Source organism: Panthera uncia (assembly GCF_023721935.1).
Source record: "Panthera uncia isolate 11264 chromosome B3 unlocalized genomic scaffold, Puncia_PCG_1.0 HiC_scaffold_1, whole genome shotgun sequence".
Taxonomy (NCBI): Eukaryota; Metazoa; Chordata; class Mammalia; order Carnivora; family Felidae; genus Panthera; species Panthera uncia.
The window spans coordinates 65,620,614-65,637,363 of record NW_026057582.1 but is presented as its reverse complement, the minus strand read 5'-3'; the positions used below and the strand labels follow the sequence as shown (position 1 = coordinate 65,637,363).

The 16,750-nt window shown below is 36.8% G+C and overlaps 1 long non-coding RNA gene across 1 annotated transcript in view; it reads left to right on the top strand.

Annotated features, from left to right (window-relative positions):
* The window catches only part of LOC125909610 (uncharacterized), a 77,536-nt gene that overhangs the window by 25,269 nt on the left and 35,517 nt on the right, over positions 1-16,750 (top strand). Inside the window, exon 3 of the long non-coding RNA XR_007453744.1 lies at positions 8,065-8,183. This is a non-coding gene — a long non-coding RNA (uncharacterized LOC125909610). The remainder of the gene's footprint in view (positions 1-8,064; positions 8,184-16,750) is intronic.

Sequence of the window (16,750 nt, the reverse complement as noted above, 5' to 3'; positions counted from 1 at the left end):
GATAAATGAATTCAGTAAAGTCACAGAATACAAAATCAATGTACAGAAATCCATTGAATTTCTATACATTAATAATGAAGCAGCAGAAAGAGAAATGAAGAAAACAGTCCCGTTTACAGTTGTACCAAAAATAATAAAATACCCCAGAAAGTAAATCTCCCAGAAAATAAAATGACAAAGAAATGTGTAATAGGAAATAAATGAAAAAAAATTAGAGGCCTGATCCAAGAGGTCTGTATCTAAGTTCAAAAAGAAAGAACAGGGATGCCTGGGTGGCTCAGTTGGGTAAGCTTCTGACTTCGGCTTGGGTCATGATCTCACAGCTCGTGGGTTTGAGCCCTGTGTAGGGCTCTTGCTGACACCTCAGAGCCTGCCTGCTTTGGATTCTGTGTGTGTCTCTCTCTGCCCCTCTCCCGCTTACACACTGTCTCTGTCTCTCAAAAATACATAAAACATTTTAAAAATTAAATAAAAAAAAAGAACAGAGAAAATAGTAGAGTAGAATTGCAAAAAACAAGAAATTTTTCCAAATTGAAGTAAGTCTAAAGGTGGAAAACAGCAAAATGAATAACAACAAAAAAACTCACATGAAAGCACATTATCCTGAAATTTCAGAACAATGTGAATATTAATGCTACAGAAAACAATAACTTTATTAGAAAAGAAACACAATCATGATTTTCTAGTTGACTAATTATGGCATCTGACTGGAAGAGACAACATAGATCTGCCAGAAAGTTTGCTTTGCATCAGCTCAGGGGTTAATACTGCCACAGGTGTCTATACATTGCAACTTCCTGTCCTCTCTTACTAGCTGGTAGTCAACTGTCCTGATTAACTAGACAACATAGTGAGTCAGCTGATGTTTGATATTCAGCATTTTAGGAGTATCAATGTATGATGTATGAAAGCATGAGTCATATGCTAGATGACTGTTGTATGGAAGTTGAAGATGGTCTGTAATAATAACACTAACATTTATTGAATTCTTACTATGTTCCAAGTGTTTTCCTTGCTTTATCACTGAAGGTGAACCTTATCTATCATCAACTCCACTTTACAGATAAAGAAATTGAACTTTAAAGAGACCAGGCAACTTTCCCAGGTTGCTAGGCCTCGGATTAGAATGCAGGCAGTGTAGTTTCAAAGTCTGTGCTCTCGACTGCTGTTCTCTTCTACCTAAATACATACTTAGAGAAATACTGAAAGGGATAGAAATTTGGGAAATCAGGGTGGAAAGAAATCTCCTCTGGTGGAGGTTGTAGTAGAATGAAGTGAACTAATGCCAGACTGCAGGAGTCAGGAGGGATAGGAGGCAGATTTGTCAAAATTGAGAACTGGTGTGATTTTGTTAATGATTCATTTAACTTATGGAGAGATGCTGATAAGCTTCTTTACTGAAGAAGGCAAGAACATTGGCATCAAAATGGGTCTTCTGAGACTCTCCCTTCATCCCTTCCGTGTCTTTTTACTACCATTTCTTTCACTTCTCATTCACTTTAATCACCAGGCTTCCCATTACAAGCAGAGAAATCCAAGCCTGGCTTCTCTTCTTTGAACTTTTCTTCGCTTCCATTTGCCCACAGCAGTCTTGGCAACTAGGCACAGTGATGGCAACCTGAAGGCAACGAGGACCTGGTTCTCCCTCCCACCCCCGGCCTCATTAAATATGGTGCAGTTCCTACCAAGAGGGCTGGGGGTGGAGGCTGTGTGGGCAAAAGACACAGCTTCCAAATGTTCCTGTAAATATTCATAAAAACATGTCAGTGTTGCTAAACCCACAGCAAATGATAATCATCCGTCCCCCTATACCCTGAATCCTTTTGCTGTTAATCCTTTTGTCTGCCTTGAAATCTTACCCACAATTGTTTCTTCCTCTATCTTTGTACATTTGAATTGCTGCTAGCGACCCCAGCCTTTGCAACCCTTCATGAAAGTCAGTGGTACCCTTTTAAAAACAGTAGTCCTCTGTTGCCAGCAAGAGATGTAAATGACATCCGCCATCCTAGGGATGTTGCTTCGTCTCATCTCAATTCCTTGCTCTTGGGGAACACAGCAATTATTCTGCCCAGGAACTGATGGGGATTTCTGAACAACCTGGCACATCTAAAACATTTTTCTGACTCATTGAGCTGGCATATACTGCTAGATCAGCACTGGCCCTGCTCCACACAGCCTGTCACCAACAGTGGGTGTTGTTGTAAGCACTAGTTTTGATTGTGGCAAGATGGGCTCTGTGACTCTCCTCTTGTTCTGTTGAGTTCAGAAAAGGCATCTGGACTCCATTCACATTACATTTGACAAGAGTCCAAACCCTAAATGAATGTTGCTAATAAAGAACTGTAAGGAAAAAACATGTTGAGAACTACTGAGTGTATTCAACACATATCAAGCTTAGAGCAGGGGGATAGGGAGGAGAATAAATGCACTGGGTTAGGATCACCAACTGGAGGGCAAGCGCTCTGGGCTCTGTTCCTGGCTCCATCCAAGAATTGTGCCTCAGATTGCCTTCTTTAAATTGAGAGTGCTCAAAAGTGCTTTATGATGCAGAAGAGACTACATGTAACCTTGCATATGTTTAACTCTGCTGTTGGTCAACTAAGTTTCAAATGAGCTAGTATTAATTGAACAACCACTCTGTGCCTAAGTCAATGGCTGCCAAGGGGTGGCTTTAGCCTCTGCATAATCTTTACTGGCTCCTTCTCTCCAAATTCTTTGATCTGGATAACTGGCATGTCCTCTGTCTTTTATATAGTACATTTAAACTTGGCCTATGCCCAGGTCCCTTTTATCTTTCACTGGCATATTTCTTGTGTTTCAAACTCTATCTTGGTCCCAGAAGACTTAACCAGCACAGAAGAATTTATTTCTAAATTGGTCAGAGTAGGCTGAAAAATTTTAATACATGTAAACTTAAACTGTATGTCAATAAACCCCCCATTGAACAATGATTATTTTCTGTCTAAATATGAATTATCTGCAAACTATACATAACCAGAGTAAATGAGGAAACTTTTGAAAGAATATCTTAAGTTTTATGAGGGTTGCCTAGATGACTCAGCTGGTTGAGCATCGGACTCTTGTTTTCAGCTCAGTTCATGACCCAGGGTCTTGGGGTCAAGCCCAGTGGGATTCTCTCTCTCCTCTACCGCTCTGCCCTGCTCATGCCTGTGTGTGTGCTCTCGCTCTCTCTCTCTCTCTCTCTCTCTCTCTCAAAAAAAAAAAAAAAAAGAATATCTTAAGTTTTAGGATAATTATTAAATTCCTCTTTCAGATAACATTTAGCTAAAATAAAATAAAATGATGGATTCTAGATAACCTTAGATAATCCTGATAAAAATTATATGATCTATATATGAAACATTGCTTGTCTTTATGTTATCTAATATAGAGGCAATATGCCTGGCTCATTAAAAAGTGCTTTCACATTCACTGTTATTCAACATAGTATTGGAAATCCTAGCCTCAGAAATCAGACAACATAAAGAAATAAAAGGCATCCAAATAAAGAAGTCAAACTTTGACTTTCACAGATGACATGATACTCTATGCGCAGACGACATGATACTCTACATGGAAAATCCAAAAGACTCCACCAAAAACCTGCTAGAACTGATCCATGAATTCAGCAAAGTTTCAGGATATAAAATCAATGCACAGAAATCTGTTGCATTTCTATACACCAATAATAAAGCAGCATAAAGAGAAATCAAGGAATTGATCCCATTTACAACTGCACCAAAACCCATAAAATACCTAGGAATAAACCTAACCAAAGAGGTGAAAAATCTATACACTGAAAACTATAGAAGGCTTATGAAAGAAATTGAAGAAGACACCAAAAAATGGAAAAACATTCCATGCTCATAGATTCAAAGAACAGTGTTAAAATGTATATACTACCCAAAGCAATATACATATTCAATGCAATCCCTATCAAAGTAACACGAGCATTCTTCACAGAACTAGAACAAATAATTCTAAAAATTGTATGGTACCAAAAAAACCCTGAATAGCCAAAGCAATCCTGAAAAAGAAAACCAAACCTGGCATCACAATTCTGGACTTCAAGCTATATTACAAAGCTGTAATCATCAAGACAGTATGGTACTGGCACAAAAACAGACACTCAGATCAATGGAACAGAATAGAGAACCCAGAAATGGAACCACAAACATATGGCCAACTAACTAACCTTTGACAAAGCAGGAAAGAATATGCAATGGAATAAAGACAATCTCTTCAGCAAATGGTGTTGGGAAAACTGGACAAGTGACATGCTGAAGGATGAACCTGGACCACTTTCTTACACCATACACAAAAATAAACTCAAATTGGATGAAAGACCTAAACATAAGACAGGAAACCATCAAAATCCTAGAGGAGAAAATAGGCAACAACCTCTTTAACCTCAGCCACAGAACTTCTTACTCAACATGTCTCCAGAGGCAAGAGAAACAAAAGCAAAAATAAACTTACCAAGATAAAAAGACCTCATCAAGATAAAAAGCTTCTGCACAGTGAAGGAAACAATCGGCAAAACTAAAAGGCAACTGGCAGAATGGGAGAAGATATTTGCAAATGGCATATCATATAAAGGGTTAGTATCCAAAATCTGTAAAGAACTCACCATACTCCACACCCAAAAAACAAATAATCCAGTGAAGAAATGGGCAAAAGACATGAATAGACACTCTTCCAAAGAAGACATCCAGATGGCTAACAGACACATGAAAAAATGCTCAACATCACTCATCGTCAGGGAAATATAAATCAAAACCACAATGAGATATCACCTCACACCTGTCAAAATGGCTAACATTAACAACTCAGGCAACAGATTGTGGCAAGGATACAAAGAAAGAGGAACCCTTTTGCACTGCTGGTGGGAATGCAAACTGGTGCAGCCACTCTGGAAAACAGTATGGAGGTTCCTCAAAAACTTAAAAATAGAACTACCTACAACCCAGCAATTGTACTATTAGATATTTATCCAAAGGATACAAAAATGCTGATTCGAAGAGACACATGCACCCCAATGTTTATAGTAGCACTATCAACAATAGCCAAAGTATGGAAAGAGCCCAAAGGTCCATCGACAGATGAATGGATAAAGATGTTGTATATACAGATATACAATGGAATATTACTTGGAAATCAAAAAGAATGAAATCTTGCTATTTGCAACAATGTGGATGGAACTAGAGGATATCATGCTAAGTGAAATTAGTAAGAGAAAGACAAGTATCATATGGCTTCACTCATATGTGGAATTTAACATACAACACAGATGAACATACGGGAAGGGAAGCAAAAATAATATAAAAACAGGGAGGGAGAAAAGACATAAGAGACTCTTAAAGAGAATAAACTGAGGGTTGCTGGAGGGGTTTTGGGTAAGGGGATGGGATAAATGGGCAAGGGGCATTAAAGAGGAGACTTGTTGGGATGAGCACTGGGTGTTATATGTAACTGATGAATCATTAAAATCTATTGCTGAAATCATTATTACACTATATGTTAACTAACTTGGATGTAAATTTTAAAAAACAATAAAAGTGGCATCACATGAATAAGAAGCAAATATTCCCAATGAATATTTTAACTGCTTTGTTCAGAGAAATTTTCTCTATCTAAATTTTTGCAGAAATAGTATGATGCAGGCAAGGTATCTATATGTTAAGACTGTTTAGTTTTAGCCTATGACTCTAAGACTTTAACCAGTTCAGTTTAAAGACTAGGAAAAGTAAATAAAAGCTATAAATTATCTAATGTTGCTGTTGGTGGATTATTTCATAGTAGATAAGCATGTCAACAGCTTGTCTACTCCACAGGTGAAACACTGGGCCAGGAATTTAGAGTTGTAATTTGTCAAGCAAACATCTAGTATACAGTGTTGATGGAACATTATTAATAATGCCCATATTATTTTGGGGTAGTAGAAGACTGCCCTTTTTGAGGATGGAATGTCTATACTTGGATCTAGCCATGTATAAGCACATCTGAACAAGTAAGGATTGGAACACAGCATTCATAACATAACAACGTTCAAATATCTCTATAGGTAAAAAGTCTTCGTAAAATTGGAAAAATATATTGGCTGACTTAAAGGGGGGAATAGTAATGAGTACAGTTGCATATGTGGTAAGTTCCAGGCACTGGTGAAGCAGTCAAGCATCAAGGACCCTGAAGTAGCTAGAAAGGTAAAATTATAGGGTTGAGGGATAGATTTGGGATTCAGCTGCTGAAACCATATGAGTTGAGCTCCTAGAGAAGGAGCATACACAGGAGAGAACAGGGGTCCAAGGCCTGAAGCTTGTGGGACTCTTGTGACTACAAGTCAGGAAGGGAAGTTGACAGAAATGTGGAGACAAGTCAGAGAAGATGATAATTGAAGAATGAATCTCATATTTGGGTTAAAGCAAATCACTCATTTAGATAATCAGCTATTAAACCAATATTTAGAGTGCTTATTTGTACCTGCACCTGTGCCAGGAGCTGGAGATATAAAGATAGAAGGATGCATGTCTTGCTTTTTAGTGTTGGAATAGAAAACTAAGCAATATTATATAAGATGATAATTGTTTCTATTATGAGATACTCACAAATTACATGGAACTTTTCAGGGATGTCTTCTTCAACCCTCAATTCCCTCCCATTTAACCAAATTTCCTCTCTCCATCACAGCCAAATTTTGACATTTGCTGTTTCCACTTCTTTACTTCTTATTCCTCAACTCATTCTAGGGTAGCTCTTGCAGCCACCACTACCCCAAAGTTGCTTTCAAGTGTCCCTGCTAAATTCCAAGGTAATCTTCAGTCCTTATATGCTAGACCTCTTGTCAGAATTTGATATCCTTAATCATTCTTTCTTTTTAAAATACTTTCTTTCTTTGGCTTTGCAAGGCAACACATTCTCTCTCACCTTATTGGCCAGTTCTTTGAAGAACTTCCTCTACACCATAAATATCAGGGATCCCTAGAGCTCTATCTTATTTTTTTTTAAGTTCAGTTATTTATTTTTTAGAGAGGTGGGGAGGGGCAGAGAGACAGAAAGAGAGAGAATCGCAAGCAGGCTCTGTCATTGCAGAGCCCAATGTGGGGCTCAAACCCACAAACCACAAGATCATGACCTAAGCAGAAATCAAAAGTCAGATGCTTAACCTACAGAGCCACCCAGGCGCCCCTCTCTTCTTGTTATGTGTACCCAAATTAGTTCCTCACCATACTCATCATACTTCATGTTATTTCATTGTCTTTCCTACCACTGTAAACTTTGTGAGGCCAGGATTATGTCCCTGCTCTATTTCCAATGCTAGCCCCATGTATGACATGAAGTTTGTGCTTAATAAATATTGACTAAATGAATAGTGACTAACTCTGAGAATCCTTTAAAAGTCATATTTGAATTGAGACTTAAAATAGTAGGAATATCAAGAAAGTAGATGGTAAATGAATAGAGACATTTGTGGAGTTTTGAACAGATGAGTGATATACCAAGATTTGAAAGTTGGATCACTCCAGTGGCAGTGTGGGAATAGATGGGAGAAGAGGATTCAGGACAACTGATATTGCAGTAGTTATAGTAAAGAGGCCAATGGCTATAGAGATAAAGGAAAGGGGAAATGAATGGTTCAAAACATAATTAGGAGGTTGAACCAATAAGCCTTAAAGATGAATTGGCTACAGGAAGTGACAGAGAGGAATCTTGGATGCCTTGGATTCCTTCACTAGCATAGGACACATAGGAGAAAGGAAATTGGGGAGAAAAGATTAGGAGCCAGTGAGATCTAGGTTTTTAAGTGTTCCATTATGGGTGCAGAAGTTAGAATACATTATAAAGTCTAGGAGTTCAAGAACCATGTCAGTTTAATCACATAGTTCATCCTAATGTTGGTGCTTGATAAATTCCTTTGATGGTATTGATGGAATACCACATTGCCAATACTGCATTGCAGTTCCATCTAGGGGATCCCCCTTATACAAAGACGTGTGTTTATTTACTCATCCCAGTGGGGCTTTATGACTAGGTTGCCCTTTAGATGAACATTATCTATTTTTGCAGATGCTGTTTCAAAATTGATTAGTTCTCCAACCCGCCCACTGAAATCATCCAACCTATTGAAGAAGCAGAATGGGATGTGGATTATAGGGTTTCAGATAACACCAAGTCCCTTGTGAAAGGTATGTTATTTCATTGCTTTGTTCTGCTTTTGGAAGAGTGTAGCTGTGTTTTCTTTTCTCCAACTGTATAGGTCACAGCAATTTTTTTTTCCACCGGGAATTACAAGCTATAAGGAAGATTTCCAGAGTAGAATCACAGTCTCACACAAATGCTAAATACAACTAATCAGGGCCTGGAAGGTACACAGAGGGTAATTAGTAGGTTATATTTGGGTCAGTACTAAGGTCATTTATGAGATACTACAAGAAAAAGACTGTTTGCCTTTCTGTAGAGAAAAATGGAAATACATTCATTTTGTGCACTATAATATATGCATTAAAATGGGTTAAAGGCATTTTTGGTAATTTCACATGTATATGTATCTCCGTATGTAAGATGATTTTAAAGCACAAACTGAAACGTTGTACTCTATTCATAATGAGAGTATTAAAATTGGTAACAAGGAATTGCATAAGTTTGTCCACTATGCTATAACTAGTGTCAGAATTGACAAAAGGGGATGTTCATTCTTAACATAGTAGGCTTCTGCTACTAAAGAGATAGATACTTATTTGGCAGTCTTAAAGCCTTCACTGTACAACTATCACTAATGAATTCATAATAATAAACCATGTCATGTTTATAGTAGATCTTAGTTCCATGGCCTTTGTGGGCTTTTCAGGGCTTCCCTGACTACTGTGAACACTAAATGAGAGAAAATAATGTTAACTCAAAGTGCAAATGTAGGATACACATTTAGGAATCACTGAAGACAGTGTAGGATTATCAAATTGGTGAACTACAGGAATGGACTAAAAACAAAGACATAAAATCTCTTCTTCACATACTCATACAAGTTGATCTCATTTTCACCCATTGCTTTAGCCACCACTCTCATGGAACACATTTCTCCTCACTCTCTCTCTCTGGGTCAGACCATCCCTCTTAAAGTACAGATCCACAGATCCAACTGCCTTCTATATCTACATCAATTTCTGTCTAAATCCACAACTTTATCAATATCTTTTTATTCCAGTGTTCAAAGTTAAGCTCATTATCTTCTCCCATAAACCTCTCCTTCCTGCTGAGGTTTCAAATAACCCAAATGTTTAGACCTGGGTATCACCCTCCTTTCCTCTCTCTCCTTCACTGCTTGTGTATAAACAGGCACTTCTTAGAATAACTTGGCCTAGGGGCGCCTGGGTGGCTCAGTTGGTTAAGCGGCCGACTTCAGCTCAGGTCATGATCTCGCGGTCCGTGAGCTTGAGCCCCGTGTTGGGCTCTGTGCTGACAGCTCAGAGCCTGGAGCCTGTTTCAGATTCTGTGTCTCCCTCTCTCTGACCCTCCCCTGTTCACGCTCTGTCTCTCCCTGTCTCAAAAATAAATAAAACGTTAAAAAAAATTTTTTTTAAATAAAAAAAAGAATAACTTGGCCTATAAATATCTATGGAGACCATTCCTTTTATTCCCTTTTGTCAGTCTTAATTCAGGTCTTCATGATTTTTCCCCCAAATGATTCTAATAATCTCTTAATGGATCTCTCAGCTTCAGTGTTTTCTGATCTTCTCTCTTTAATTCATTCTTTGAATCTCTACCAGAGTGTTTTAAAATACAAATCTGGCCATGTAACTCCCCTCCTTAAATCCTTAATCTGTCTCTCTTGCCCTCAAAAAAATGACCCTTAACTTCTACTTCTCACATAAAATAAAAGGCATCAACCATGAACACTCTTTTTTTTATGTTTATTTAGTTTTTTGAAAGACAGTGTGAGTAGGGGAGAGGCAGAGGGAGAGGGAGGCAGAGGATCTGAAGCAGACCCCATGCTGACAGCAGGGAGCCCAACACTGGGATCCAATGGGAGATCATGACCTTAGCCAAAGTCAGATGCTTAATTGACTGAGCCAACCAGGTGCCCCAAGCATGAACACTCTTAACTTTATTCACCTCTTCCTGTGTGCGTATGTATTTTCACTATTCCTATCTGGCAAAAGCAAAGTTCTGGGCCTGTGATCTGTGTCTCTTTTCTCCCTCCCCAGGGCTCTCAGACCATCATTTGTAGCCATTCTCCTCATTCTCTACTTCTCTGCTGCCTCATTCCTCTTAATATACAGACATGTCCAAGTTTCCTTGATCTTAAACAAATGAAAGTCATCCCTCAGATGAAACAAGGCCAAAACAGAACTCACCATTTCCCCATAGCACCTGTAGTTAACTGTTTTTTGTCCTTCAAAACAGAGCTCAAGCTGTACTCCCCACTCCAGCTCTGTGCTATTATATCATCTTCAATATTTACCTATCAAACACTTCATATATCAGAGTTAACTATTTATTTGCTTGTCTTGCTTATTAGACTGTGAGCTTCTTAAGTGTGAAAACAGGTATTATATCATTATTATCAGAAATTAATTAAGTAATGAGTATATATGTCAAAACATAATCTCAGGTCTGGACACTATTATTTGTATAAAGTTTCTATTTTTAGCTCTCATTTTGTGAGAAACTAAAGTTAATCAATCAGGTTTTTTACCCATTCCCCTACTCCCTAAAGAGTTGTGTATAGATTCCAGGCAGGTTATAAAGTACTGATGCTGGTGGAGGTAGGGCATGGGACATGTCTGGTCCCAAGTTGCCCAGGCTGCATCTCTGTGATTCCCCATTCCTGCCTGGTCTCCATTTAGTGTACATTCAAATGTCTGCACCTTCCTGATCCAGACAACAAACCGACCTGATTTCTCTCAACTACTTTCTTCTCTCAGGAGACATGAGAGAAATTCTCAGGAATTTCTCTTGTTCCTTTTCCATCCTGAGATTAGGACAGGGGTTGAGCACTGAGTAGGACCTCATCCCAGGAAATACCAATTTCTTAGCTTTTTCTTACTCTCTCTCTCTCTCTCTCTCTCTCTCTCTCTCTCTCAATCTGCCTCCCAGAAACAGCTGTTATCAAGCTGGCTTTGACTGTTGCTTCTAAATCTGTTAGCATAAACTTTATGCCCTGAGTATTTCAGGGGTTAGGTCTTTGAAACTCCAAATCCTAGTGTATTAGTCCTGATGCTTTCTACTGGAAAAGAAAAAGAAAGAAGGAAAGAAGGAAAGAAGGAAAGAAGGAAAGAAAGAAAGAAAGAAAGAAAGAAAACCCGAAACATAGCCTCCATAATGAAAAGCTTTAATGATCTCATATAAGAGGAGATTCAGGGGTAGGGGGCAATTCTTGGTTTGGTTCACAGACCAGCATTGTCAATGATTTTTCAGGTTTTTTCCTTCTCTCTGTTACTCCATCCTCTGTATGTTGGCTTTTTTCTCAAACTTGTTTGAGACCTCATGGTCTCAAGATGATTGTCTTTCTTATCATTAGGGAGGAATATTTATCATACTTTTTTTATTTAATTTTTTAAATTTAATTTTAATTCCAGTGTAGTTAACATACAGTGTTATATGTTAGCTTCAGGTGTACAATATAGTGATTCAACAGTTCCATATATTACTCAGTGCTCATCAAGATAAGTGTACTTTAATCCCATTAACCCATTTTACCATTCCACTACCCAGGTCTCCTCTGCTAACCATCTGCTTGTTCTCTATAGTTAACAGTCTGGGTTTTTTTTATTTCTCTCTCTCTCTCTTTGTTGTTCTTCATTTGTTTTGTTTCTTAAATTCCACATATGGGTGGAATCATATGGCATTTGTCTTTCTCTGGCTGGCTTATTTCACATATCATTATACACTCCAGATCCATCCATGTTATTGCAAATGGCAAGATTTCATTCTTTTTATGGCTGAATAATATTCCATTGTATGTATAAATAGATACAGATGATACAGATATAGATGGATATATAGATAGATATATAGATATAGATGATGTAGATACCACATATTCTTTATCCATTCATCAGTTGATGGACACTTGGTCTGCTTTCATATCTTGGCTATTATAAATAATGCTGCTATAAACATAGGGGTACATGCATCCCTTTGAATTAGTGTTTTTGTATTCTTTAGGTAAATACCTACTACTGCAATTACTGGATCATAGGGTGGTTCTATTTTTAACTTTTTGAGGAACCTCCATGCTGTTTTCCAGAGTGGCTGTGCCAATTTGCATTCCAGCAGTAGTGCATGAGTGTTCCTTCTTTTCCACATCCTCACCAATACCTGTGTTGTTGATTTTAGCAATTCTGGCAGATGTGAGATGATATCTCATTGTAGTTTTGATTTGCATTTCCCTGATGGTAAGGGATGATGAGCATCTTTTCATGTGTCTGTTAGCCATCTGTACGTCTTCTTTGGAGAAATGTCTGTTTATGTACAGAAATCTGTTGCATTTCTATACACCAATAATGAAGCAGCAGAAAGAGAAACCAAAGAATTAATCCCATTTATATTTGCACCAAAACCATAAAAATACCTAGGAATAAACCTAACCAAAGAAGTGAAAGACCTGTACTTTGAAACTATAAAACACTGATGAAAGAAAATGAAGAGGACACAAAGAAATGGAAAGACATTCCATGCTCATGGATTAGAACAACAAATATTGTTAAAATGTCTATACTACTCAAAGCAATCTACACATTTAATGCAATCCCTATTAAACTACGGATAGCATTTTTTATAGAGCTAGAAGAAACAATCCTAAAATTTGTACGAAACCACAAAAGACCCTGAATAGCCAAAGCAACCTTGAAAAAGAAAAGCAAAGCTGGCGGCATCACAATTCTGGACTTCAAGTTATACCACAAAGCTGTAATGATGGTACTGGCACAAAAATAGGCACAGAGGCCTATGGAACAGAATAGAAAATCCAGAAATAAACCCACAACTATATGATGAGTTAATCTTTGACACAGCAGGAAATAATATCCGATGAGAAAAGGACAGTCTCTTCAAGTGTTGAGAAAACTGGACAGCAACATGTCTAGAGATATTTTAGAGTGAAACAATAAAAAGCTAACTCAGAGTGATTATTCAGAAATCCAGACTTTTCTTGAGGAGACCCCCAAATATCAATATTCATAGATCTTTTCTTAGGAACTGGTCTCTTATCTTCTGCCAGGCATATATACACCTGGCAGCCAATATTACTGGAGCTTAGCAACAGAAGAGGCTGTGTAGGTCTTCTCCCTTTCTATTATAAAAACTTTTATCCAGACTCTGTGCTTTCAGTGAGTATCTCACCCCAGCATTCCACTGTGCTTAGTGTGCCAAAGTCCAAACGCTCTCTGATTCAATTTCTCTAATAAATAAATAATGTAATATCATATATATATATACAAATAACATACAGGTGGCGGTATACTATCCACATTACTCTGTCTTACTCCTTTGCTTTAAAGACTTGTCACAAATACTATTCTGTGTCAGTACACATAGCTCTAACCTCCACTAAGGGTATCTGTTGCCCAAAGGCATCATCCTTAAAATGAAAATTGAGTATGAAAATCAGGTTACCTCTTTAAGCAAAACTTCCCAATCAAGTGAAAACTCATTTGCCTAAAATTGGTATGTGATGTTCAATAGACCAGTCACATCTGACATTATCTTAAACAAACAATAAAATCAAGATGTGTCATAATTTGTTATTTATGTTCTCATTAATATCATTTACATTTAAGTTCATCCATCCTTACCACCTCTCCACTACTCCCAAAATCACTACACTTCGAGAACCCAAAATCTTTTCATGAAAAATCCAGTGAATACCCGACCCACATGCCTCTATTTTAATCCAAATATAGATTTCTATGTAAAGTAACAATGAAAAAAAATTAAGTAGGGGGAGGTACAGACTATACAAATGTCTTTAAGCCTGTTGATTAAATGTTTAGCTAAGTAAAGACTCCCTCTCTTTCCCCTCCCCCTCCCCAAAAAAAAGATTCCCTCTCTCCCTAAAACAAAAGAGTAAAAGCAAATTCCAATGTTTCTTAAAAAAAAAAAAAAAAAAAAAAAAAAAAAAAAGATGTCTCATTTTTGCAATTTTTTTTCTGAGGGGTTTTAATGGGGGTGTTTGGCTGCAGTTATTAGAATCCACTCTTACTATGTTAAGCCAGTAATTAATATATTAAAAGACATTAGGTTACTTGCCAGGGAAGACTAGAAAAACAGACTTGAGGCTAAAAGGTCTAAAGTTAAAAAGATTGCCATTGCACCATCACCCTGCCACTTCTTTGTCAGGAGTTTACCCTGACAACCACTGATGTCCCCTAAAGCAGGACACCTTTGACACAAGCGAACAAAATGGAAGCTATTCTATTTTGTTGCTCATTTCTGAATTAAAGTGCCTGAGGATTTTTTTTAATAATAAGAATGGTAAGCATGTGTATTAAATGCTTTTTAAGTTTGGCTGTTCCCAGTGCTTTACAAGTATGAAATCATGAATGCAAACATCATCTCAGCTCTCATCTTTAACAAAAAGTTGAATTATTCTTCTTTTAGAATTTCTTTATTTTTTCCTTTGGTTTTTGTAATTTTTTCAGCTTTAGTAAGTTGTAAATCGATAGTGCAGTAAACTGCATATAGTAGAGGTATATAATTTGATACATTTTGACATATGTATACACCTATAAAACCATTACCATAAAAAGATCATGAACGTATCTCTAGCCCCTAAAACTTTCTCTATACCCTGTGTAATTCATTCCGCCTCCCTCATATTTCCCTGTGCCAGGCAATCATGAATCTATTTTCTTTTGCTTTAGTTTTCATTTTCCAGAATTTTATACAAATGGAATTATAGTTATTCTTTTTTATCTGGATTCTTTCACTCAACATAGTAATTTTGAGATTAATCCATGGGATTTTATGTATCAATAGTTCATTCCTTTTTATTTCTCAATAGTATTCCATTGTATGGATATAGCATATTACATTTATCCAGTCATTGTTGTTGTATATTTGGGTTGTTTCCAATTTGGGCCTTTACAAATAAAGCTCCTATGGATATTCATGTGCAAGTCATTGTGCAGATGTACGCTTTCATTTCTTGTGGGTAAATACATAGAAGTAGAATGTCTGGGTAAGTAATATATGTATATCCTACTTTTTAATAAGTTGCCAAATTGTTTTCCATAATCACTACACAAGTTTACGTTAGCATAAGCAGTCTATAAGAGTTCCAGTAACTCCAGATTCTCATTAACAGCTGACATGGTCAGTATTATTAATTTAAGCCATTTAACTGGGTGCTTATTATAGTTTTAATTTACATTTCCAAATTGATTAGTGATGTTGAGCATATATTTGTGTGTTTAACTGCCATTTCTATATCTTCTTTGATGAAGTGTCTGTTCAAATATTTTGCCATTTTTAATTGAGCTATTTATCTTAATATAATTAAGTTGTAACTTTTCTTTGTATATTCTTAGTATAAGTTCTTTGGCAGATAAATGTTTTGCAAATATTTTCTCCCATTCTGTGGCTTGGATTTTCATTTTTCTAGCAGTCATTCAAAGAGTAAAAGTTCTAGTTTTTCTTTTGTAGTTTATGGCTTTTGTGTAGTGTTTATGAAATCTTTGCCAAATCCAAGTTAACTAACATTTTTTCCAATGTTTTCATCTAGGAATTTTATAATTTTGGCTCTTATATCTTAGATCTATGACCCATTTTGAGTTAATTTGTGTATATAGAATGAGATCATGGTAGAGGTTCACTGTTTTGCATAAGCTATCCTGTTCTAGCACCATTTGTTGAGAATATCATCCTTTCTCCAGTGAATTTTCTTAGTATATTTGTCAAAAATTATTTGACCAAACCTATTTAGGTCTATCTATGGAATCTCTATTCTATTCCATTGAATTATATGTATATCTTTATACCTATACCATCCTGTCTTGATTATTGTAGCTTTATAATAACAAATCTTGAAATCAGATGATGTTAGTAGTCAAACTTTCTTTTTCATGGTGTGTGTGCATGTGTGTGTATTTGTGATTAATTTAGGTTCTTTGCATTTCTATAAAATTTTAGAATCAGCTTGTCAAAAGAATGCTGGGATTTTAATTCTGATTCCGTTGAATATATGGATCAACTTGGGAATAGATGACATCTTAATAATGTTGAGCCTTATGATCCATGAATACAGTAAACCTATCTATTGATTTAGGCTTTCTTTAGTTTCTCTCAACAGTGTTTTGTAGTTTTCACTGTACATGTCTTATACAAATTTTGGCAAATTTATCCCTAAGCATTTAATATCTTTGATGCTATGATGAATGTTTTGGATTTTTTTTAATGTTTTATTTTTTGAGAGTGAGACTAGGACAGAGTGAGAGCAGGAGGGGCAGAGAGAGAGGGAGACACGGAAGCTGAAGCAGGCTCCAGGCTCCAAGCTGTCAGTACAGAGCCCAACTGGGGGCTCGAACTCATGAGCTGCAAGATCACGACTTGAGCCAAAGTTGGACACTTAACTGACTGAGGCATCCAGGCACCCTAATGGTACTATTTTAATTTCAATTTCAATTTAATTTAAATTATTTTAATTTAATTGTTTACTACTAGTATATAGAAATACAGTTGGTTTTTGTATATTGACCTTGTATTCTGCAACTGTTCTAAACTTACTTATTAGTTCTAGTAACTTTTTTGTCAATTC